The 8,903-nt window shown below is 38.3% G+C and overlaps 1 long non-coding RNA gene across 3 annotated transcripts; it reads right to left on the bottom strand.

Moving 5' to 3' along the window:
• Nucleotides 1-1,630: 1,630 nt before the first annotated feature.
• LOC147642171 (uncharacterized) lies at nucleotides 1,631-3,091 on the bottom strand. Of its 3 annotated transcripts, none has more exons than XR_015262184.1 (3): nucleotides 2,825-2,968; nucleotides 2,411-2,538; nucleotides 1,631-2,143 (listed from the first exon to the last, which is right to left on the bottom strand). It is a non-coding gene; the product is annotated as an uncharacterized LOC147642171 (long non-coding RNA). The 3 variants fall into 3 exon arrangements; XR_015262166.1 differs by lacking the exon at nucleotides 1,631-2,143 and adding an exon at nucleotides 3,003-3,091 and having other exon boundaries at nucleotides 2,150-2,538; nucleotides 2,825-2,929; XR_015262191.1 differs by lacking the exon at nucleotides 1,631-2,143 and adding an exon at nucleotides 2,150-2,291.
• Between the last annotated feature and the right edge of the window lie 5,812 nt (nucleotides 3,092-8,903).

Raw genomic sequence — 8,903 nt, forward strand, 5'->3', positions numbered from 1 at the left:
ACCATGAGTCATGACGAGGACTCCTAGGTAGGTGGTGAATTGAAAACATTGGATGGAACTATTATAAGGGAGGATATTTATAAAAGCTCTCTAATGGTTCTTGTATATATATAAGAGAGAACATAAGAGTACTACATGGATAAAGATACTTTCCATGTGAATTTGACCAATAAATGTTACAAGATTTGAACAAGGGATTTGTTGAAAAGATTCCTATGGGATGAAAATTTGGTTGGTGATTTTTGTCTATGGAGAAATAAGGGGAGTTTAATGACCAATAGTGATTTGACCTAAAGAAAGGTTGATGACCTAAGACCTTTTATGGAACTTAATGGATGCTAATCTTTATGGAGACTTGCCTTATTGATTGTAGAAAGGTTTAAGATACATCTAAAGAAATTTCATGATCATATCATGAATATCTACAAGGATTTATATGGAATGGTATAGATCAAGGCTGATAAAATAAGAGATTGCTTTCATGTTGATGGTTTTGAATTTTAATAATTTCAATAAAAGGAAAAGAGGGGAGTTGGTTGAGAAAGTTATGCACAACTCATTTATGTGCATGCTTCTTCTTTCTTTTCTCTCTTGGTTGGCACAACTCTTGCCCTCCTTTCTTTGTGTTTCTTATTCTTGTATCATTGGAAGAAGAAGAGAGTCAGGACAGTGAGGAAGATCATATTTTCTGTGTGCCTTTATTCTTGTGAGTGAGCGGGCTGTTTTCTTGGTTATGGACTTGAGCAATTTGTAGGTGGTTAGTGAAACACACTTTTTATTGGCCAAAGATGAAAGGATAATGTGATGGCCAGACTGAAAGAGTGAATCAGATTTTGGACGATATGCTTCGAGCATATGTATCCAAAAGACAGAGTTCATGGGAGGATTATCTTCCTATGTTAGAATTTGCATATAACAGTACTAAGCAAACGAGTACAGATTTTAGTCCTTTCATGCTTATGTATGGTTTTCAACCTAGATCACCTGGTACAGTAGGATTCTCAGGACACAAGTTGCGAAAGAATCTATTAGAAGTGCTCAAGACCGAGATAGATTTTATTCTAATACACATTGTTCACCCAGAGAGTTCTCTAAAGGAACGATGATATATTTGCGAGTTTCGAAAGATTCCGATACTTTACGGACAGGTCGATCTCCGAAATTATCCCCTAGATACTGTGGACCGTTTCGTATTACACGAAGGATTGGTTCAATTGCATATGAATTGGATTTGCCTTCTCATGTGAAAGTTCATCTTGTATTTCATGTCATTAGACTTAAGGAAGTACTGGGTGGAACAGACCAGTTAGTTACTCCTCAAGAAATTATAGATGTCGAGGACATGACATTTGTCCGCTGTGCTGAGTTTATGTCAGAGCTCCGGAGATAGAGGGCAGACTCAGCCATAGACCTTGTCACGTTTACACTAATACCAACCCAAAAAAGGATTGCTCGTACATCTGAAAACCTTAACTATTTTCTCCAAGACTATGAGGAGCATAAAAACCAAATAAGTTTTTTTATGAAATGAATGTAACTACGAACATCAAAAAGACCACATGCACACCTACTTCTTGTGTTATATCCCCAAAAGACATAACTAGATTGGTAATACTGATGAGGGTTGTGCCAATGCTGAGTAGCTCAATTACGGGACATTAAGTACTCAGCGTGTATTAGCAACTTACTAGTGTAAAGTGACCTTAAGGACACACTAATTGTCAATATAAGTTAGAATTAAGCTCATTTGGGTGGACCCTGGAAATCAAGACCTCAATCAAGCCTATGTCTGTCTCAAGCCCACAACACCAGGAAGGTAGGTTCTGGTGAAATGGTGCACCAAGGTTAGGGTGAGGAGTCAGGCATGGTAAGAACCTCCTTGGCATATAAAAAGAGAAGTTCAGCTACAGTGGGCATGCTCCTCACAGACATAGAATGTTTGGAACCCACATGCAGATTCCTACAATCCTAGAAAGGCGCGATGTTTGCTCGACATGATTCTTGGTGTTATGACCAATTCAAGAACAGTAAGAAAGTTCCTGTGGTAAGAGAGCTGACGATCATAATTGGAAACAGAAGCATAAGGAATAGGGTCTTCTGTGTACCTAGTGCGCTGAACAAGGATCTCTCAACCAGCTTTAGCCTGCAAAAATTCAACTTATTGCATCGGACCTTCTTGAGGGGATTCGCCAACTCATCACCCAGCCAATACCCCCCTCTGTTGCACTCCTGGCCCTAAGGCTCAACCATCCTCCCATCTGTTCCTTGTTGAGCCACATCCTGCTTCATCTCTTAAAAACCATGCAAAAGTTCCACCAAACACACATGAAGTATGTGGGAAAATGCCACCTTTATCACTGGAATCCTACCTCATGAATGTCAAGTGTGCAAAGGTTGAGCAAAACTTTACCCCACTTCTGTTGTAATCAATACCGAAATCTAGGGGTCCGGGATCTCTCCATGGCATGTGTACATCTCGTTCATCATAACGACGCTCTCCATGACCATAACTGGCAGTTCCAGGGAGAGGCACCTCATCTGTGGAGGATCAAAAAGTATGAATTAAGATCAGCTAGTATGCAATAACCTGCACACAACAAGAGGAAAAATTCACGGCCAAATGGAGTGAGAAAGGCATTTTTTTAAGTACAGGTTAAGCATACGCATTACAGGATTTACAGTTTCCAGATGCACAAGTACGAGTAAAAATATATTACGGACTTTCAAACATACTATGCATCATGATTACTAAACACACATATAGATGCGATTAGGTGTGTGTGTGTGTGTGTGTAGAGAGCCCACAGAGAGAGAGCGACCATACCATAATCAGCTCGCGGGCGTTTCGTGTAGATTTGTCCAGGAGCCATCCTGTCTGAATAGGGCCAGTAGTCCGCCATAGCCTAACCGTGTTGGTAGATCAAAAAGTCTGCAATAAAGGAAGAATCGAAGAGAGACGGAAACTCTGAAGCCACCCTAAATTCGACAGAGAGAAAAGATACCTTGAAAAGAATCCCTCGCCTCCTACTCTCGTGGAGGGAAAAAAGAGGGCAGTTTTGTTCGAAATACTCTTTGTGTTCGAGTGGGCGGCACTCGTTACAGCCTTTTCCCACGAGGCTTTGTTAACTGGATTCAATGTCATGGGAAACCGTTGTTAGATTTAGTATCTTAACACTATGCATACCTAGAAAAACAAAAACAGTATACCTATTTTAGTATATTGTAACACTATGCCCATGGGTGTATAGTTGAGTTGGTAGAACGGTTGGGTTCCAGCAAGAGGACCCGGGTTCAATGCCATCAGGGCTACACGACGTGGGTATGTGTGTGTGTGTGTTCAAATATATATCGATCTATCTCACAGTATATTATAACACTACAATCTATATGCATACCTCTCATTAACTACTACTATCCATATGCATACCTCTCATAACTCCTATTTAGTACATTAACACTACAATCCATATGCATACCCAAGTACCAGAAGCAAGTGCCAAAACAATTTTGATACAAGTGTCCACCATGCAAGTACATTGTCAAAAGGGGTGGGCAGTGGGCACTAGTTATCCCACTGGTAGAGTGCTCGGCTCTAGATGCTAGGGCCTGACTACAATACTTCACCCCCTAAATGATGTGATAAAAAATGTATCTCCTCACAATACCCAAAAAAAATTTGTGGGTTCTATAATAGTTTATTGTCCTCCACTTTTATTAATGAAATCATCGAAAAGGGGAGTATGGCATGTCCTCTAATGATTATGCCACCTCCCCGCCATACCTTGTGTGGATGGTCTTTTTCTTTTTCTTTTTCCACTCACACACATGCACAAACTTACCGTAGTATAAATAATGAATGTCATTGACCTAGTGTTGGTTTGCATGTTGTTGTTCAAGGATTATGTGAGAGGCTTCTTTAATGTTCATTGATCATAACATCTAGCTTGTTCTTAACAATCACTCTAGAAAATCTAACATGTGAACTGATGTTGGTTTTAACATGTTGTTGTGCAAGGATTATATCAAAGCGAAAGAAGTAATGAAGGGCTTGCGGGGAAAGCCATCAACCGGATCGGCATGGATCAATGGAATATCCATGAGAGGTACTTAAAAGCTTATCTCTCACCTAAACCCTTAAGCGAAGAATAAAGAATCATGAATATGCTAAAATAACCTACGAGGTAAACTCAGAGGTCAAAACATGGCTCAAATGCTAATCTAGCATAGCTCACAGGTTTTAATGGACATAGAATACCTCAGACAAACTCAGAGGTTCAGTGACCGAGCATGGCTTAGAGGCTCATCAAGCATGGTTGAGAGGTTCGGGTGAACATGGAATGTCATGACAGACTCAAAGGCCAAGAAATAGTGAAAGAGTGAATTTAAAAATCATAACTGCTTCAATATGTTTCTACAAAATAGCATAAGTACTATATTCCAAATATTAATAGGTTAGTCCATAACCCGCACCTTTGATTTTCTTTTTCCAAGCATGTGAAACGATCTTGTACTTGGCTTGTAGCTCTAATGTTAGAGGACCTTTCCTCCAAGTACAAAATTTCAACAAATTTTACAATTGCCTTAATAAGTTAACTACAAATTGATATATCAACCTTAGAAGAAGAATTGAACAAAAAAATATTTATCAACATAAGAAAAAAGCATTGGGTCCAATCTTCCCCCCCCCATATGTGAGACCCGCGGTATCACATATGAGTATTTCTATGATTTATTGAGATACGAAGTAATTTAATACAATCAATACATCTTCTCATCAGAGAAGATGGAAAGAAAAGAAACCATATAAGGAAAATAATAAGAGAAATTGAGACTCCCTGTAGATGTTTGCATGTCTCAGCCTGTCCTAGCTCCCTATATGCAGGTATAGGCCTACAACTTGGCGACTTACTCTCTAGTTTTTCGCAAGAATATAGTTGAGTTGGTACATAAAATTACGGGAATAGGCCTAGTCTACAATTTGTTGCAGGCCGTTTTGCTAAAGCCGGCCGCATGCAAAAGTCAACCTACTTTTTGGGGATCTCTATCATAAAGATGCTATTTTTATCGCAAATTTATTTTTTATATATTTTTTTAATTATTTAGAGATAATCATATATTCTCCTCTCTAACTCTAATTTTATTAAATAAATATAACTAAATTCTCAAGAAAGATAACTAAATTATCAAGAAAGTTCACTCACATAACAGTCCTCCTAGTTAAGAAAGCAACTATCCTCAGTTGCATCAAACAACATTGCGATAGTAGCATAATCCTTGTCACAATTGACGGCATGGCTTGCGAGGTAAATTTAGAGGTCTGAACATGGCTCATAAACTAATCAAGCATAGCTTAGAGCTTCTCATGGACATAGAATAGCTTAGACAGATTCAGAGTTTCAGTGAGACTAAACATGCCTCAGAGGTTCAGGTGAACATGGAATTGCATGACAGACTTAGAGGCCAAGAAATAGTGGGAGAGTGAATTTAAAAATCGTAATTGCTTCAATATGTTTCAACAAAATAGCATAATCACTATAGTCCAAATATTAATAGCTTAGTCCATAGCTCACACTTTGATTTTCTTTTTTCGAGCATGTGAAAAGATATTATACTTGGCCTATAACTTTGATACCACTGTTACACGACCTTTCCTCCAAGTATAAGCTTTGAACAAATTTTACAATTGCTTTAAATAAGTTTAACTACAAGTTAATACATCAATCTTAGAACAAGAATTGAACAAAAAACGTAAATGAAAAAATATTTATCAACGCAAGACAAAAGCATTAGGTCCAGTCTGCCCCCCTTATGTGAGACCCATGGTCTCACATATGAGTATTTTGATGATTTATTAAGGTATGAAGTAATTTGATACAATCAATACATCTTCTCATCATAGGAGAAAAGAGAAGATGGAAAGAAAAGAGAGCTGCATCCAAGGAACCTGCAACTCTTACAAACCATGTTTAATATCTCTCTCTCTCTCTCTCTCTCTCTCTCTCTCTCTCTCTCTCTCTCTCTCTCTCTCGTGAAATAATTAAACCATATAAGGAAAACAATAAGAGAAATTGATGCTCCATGTAGACATTTGCCTGTCATAGCCTGTCATGGCTCCATGTATGTAGGTATAGGCCTACAACTTGTAGCCATTGTAACTCTTTGGTTTTTCGCCAGAATATAGTCGAGTTAGTACTTAAAATTATGAGAATGGGCCTAGTTTACAGTTTTGCATGAGTTGTTTTGCTAAATTCGGGCATATGCAAAAGTCGACCTATTTTTTAGGGATCTCTATCATAAAGATACTATTTTTATCACAAAGTTATTTTCTTTATATTTTTCTAATTGCTTAGAGATATTCATATACTCTTATCTCTAACTCTAATTTTATTGAATAAATATAACTCTAATTTTATTGAATAAATATAACTAAATTCTCAAGAAAGTTCACTCACATAACATACATGTGCATGTGCATGTGCACCATCATGTGGAGAAGGTGAGTAGTGCTGCTAAGATGTGGTGTGTACAAAAAGAGGTTAACATCCCTCCACCTCTAATAGACATCCGATCCCATGGATGTGGTCAAATGAGATGGCAATAAGTACAAAAATGGAGGGGGGAAGAGGTTAATATCCCCTCACCTCTAATATGCATATGGTTCTTGGTCAGATTCGATGGTAATAAGTACAAATATGGACGGAGGGAAGAGGTTAATATCCCCCCACCTCTTGAATGAGATTGTAATAAGTATAGAAATGGACAAGGGAAGGGTGAAAAAAAGAAATAAGGTCGATATCAATGAAGCCCAAAAGAAAGATCATGCCAAAGATGTGTCGATATAAAGCATGAGAAGAATGTCGGTGAGGAAAGGATGACCTTGAGTTCCTTGCAAGCAAACACACACACAAGAGTAGACAAGCACATAAGAGAGATAGATGGTTGCTTCACTAAACCTCTTCTTCTCTTGAAGATTACCCTTTTCTCTTGGTGGCCAAGCCTCTTCCTTGAGGGCTACACAACTCTTGCAAGGTAAAGAATCAAGCACACCAAGGGTAAGCCCTCTTCTATTCTCTTATCTTCTCTACAACCATTAACTAAAGAGATACAAGTCCATACTATAAGGGAAAGCACTCTCCTACTATAGCATACAAAGGTCAGTCCATAGTGTGAATCGATTAATATATATGCCATAACTCTAGTACACCAAAGTGGCTATCACACAGTTTGTAAACCACTGGTGGCATATCACCCATAATCTCACTAATCATGCCCTGTGGCATAAGTAGAGAAAAGAGCACCCAGGCGGGTCATCAATGTCCACAATGCTAATTGAATAATATCTGAACACTCCCTCTCGAGCTCAACTCCACATAATACACTCCAAGTAATCTCCTAAACTTTAGGGGCTTCTCTGTTCCCAATGCCTTTGTGAAGATGTCAACCACCTGATCCTCTTTGCTGACATATATTAAATCCACATCACTTGCTAGAACCTTCTCCTTCACAAAATGATAATACACCTCAATGTGCTTCATCCTAGCATGATAGACTAGGTTACTAAGTAGCTTTTGAAACCAAGCTACCTCATAAGATACCATAGTAGCACCCTTGTACTTTACCTATGTACTCTTCGACAAGGCCACTGTCATTTGTTGGGGTTCTCCAAAAGCTCACATGTATATGTGAAAAGCTTAGTGTTTTGCTTCAATGGCATTGAAATACAACATGTCATACCATAATTGGACAATAGGTCCAAGATATATTGCATTTGTAAAAGTAAAATGCTATTAGGTGATCTCACCACTTCTGTACCAAGAAAATATTATTGCTCACCCAAATCTTTCATCTCAAACTTCTACTTCAAAAGTATTCTAACATCATGTATGTTAGCTCACTATCACCAGTGATAATCAAGTCATCCATATAAATGACTTGATCTTCACATAAAGTGAAAAATCTACATTGGATATCTAAAACCCAATGGTAACAAGATACTCCCTGATCTTGTTTAGTCATGCTCTGGGTGCCTGTTTCAAGCCATACAATGCTTTGCATAACTTGCCCATAAATTTTGGATCATCGCTCTCATAACCTAGCAGTGCCTGCATCATGTAAACTACTTCTTGCAAATCACTATTCTTTACATCTATTTGATGTAAAGACCAACCCTTTGTTGTAGACAAAGCAATGCCAGCTCTCACCGTTTGCCATTTTCATAACCGAACTGAATGTTTCCTCATAATGAATGCTATATGTTTACGCATAACCCTTGGCAACGAGTCTTGCCTTATATCTATTCACGTATCCATCAGAGTTATGCTTGACCTTGTACACCCACTTATATCCAATTGCCTTCTTATTCTTAGACACATGTACTAATTCCTATGTCACATTTGTATCTAATGCTGACATCTCCTCATCCATGGCATCTTCCCATAGCGGCACTAATTTTTGAAGTCTTCCCATAAATCACTACATCCTTGAGGATTAAACCTCACTTGTAGACTATGCTCAACCATCTATCCAATAAAAACTAGTTTTTTTTTGTAATATTAGGTCGTTTTGTCATCCTGCATAGACACTTTACCAACATGCACAATGGGGTGCATAGTATCATCACACGTTCCTACATACCCTGGTTTTTTCATTTTTTATATATCTCTAAACCACTCACCACCACGACTGGTCATGTGGTTAGAGGTGCCAAAATCCACAGAGCAAATATCTCTCGATCTTAACACATCTCATGTCATGGAAACTAAGCATGTGCTACATCACAAACATGCTCACTTCTATCATTACCATGTTTACTTGGTGATGCATAGTTGCCTTGCTGCAACTTTTGACTTTTGATATCATTCTGCTTTTTATAGCAGTCTTTTATAAGGTGCCCTGGTTTGCCA

The sequence above is a fragment of the Cibotium barometz genome, chromosome 1 (genome assembly GCF_041138505.1).
Source record: "Cibotium barometz isolate CiBa-2024 chromosome 1, ASM4113850v1, whole genome shotgun sequence".
Lineage (NCBI taxonomy): Eukaryota > Viridiplantae > Streptophyta > Polypodiopsida > Cyatheales > Cibotiaceae > Cibotium > Cibotium barometz.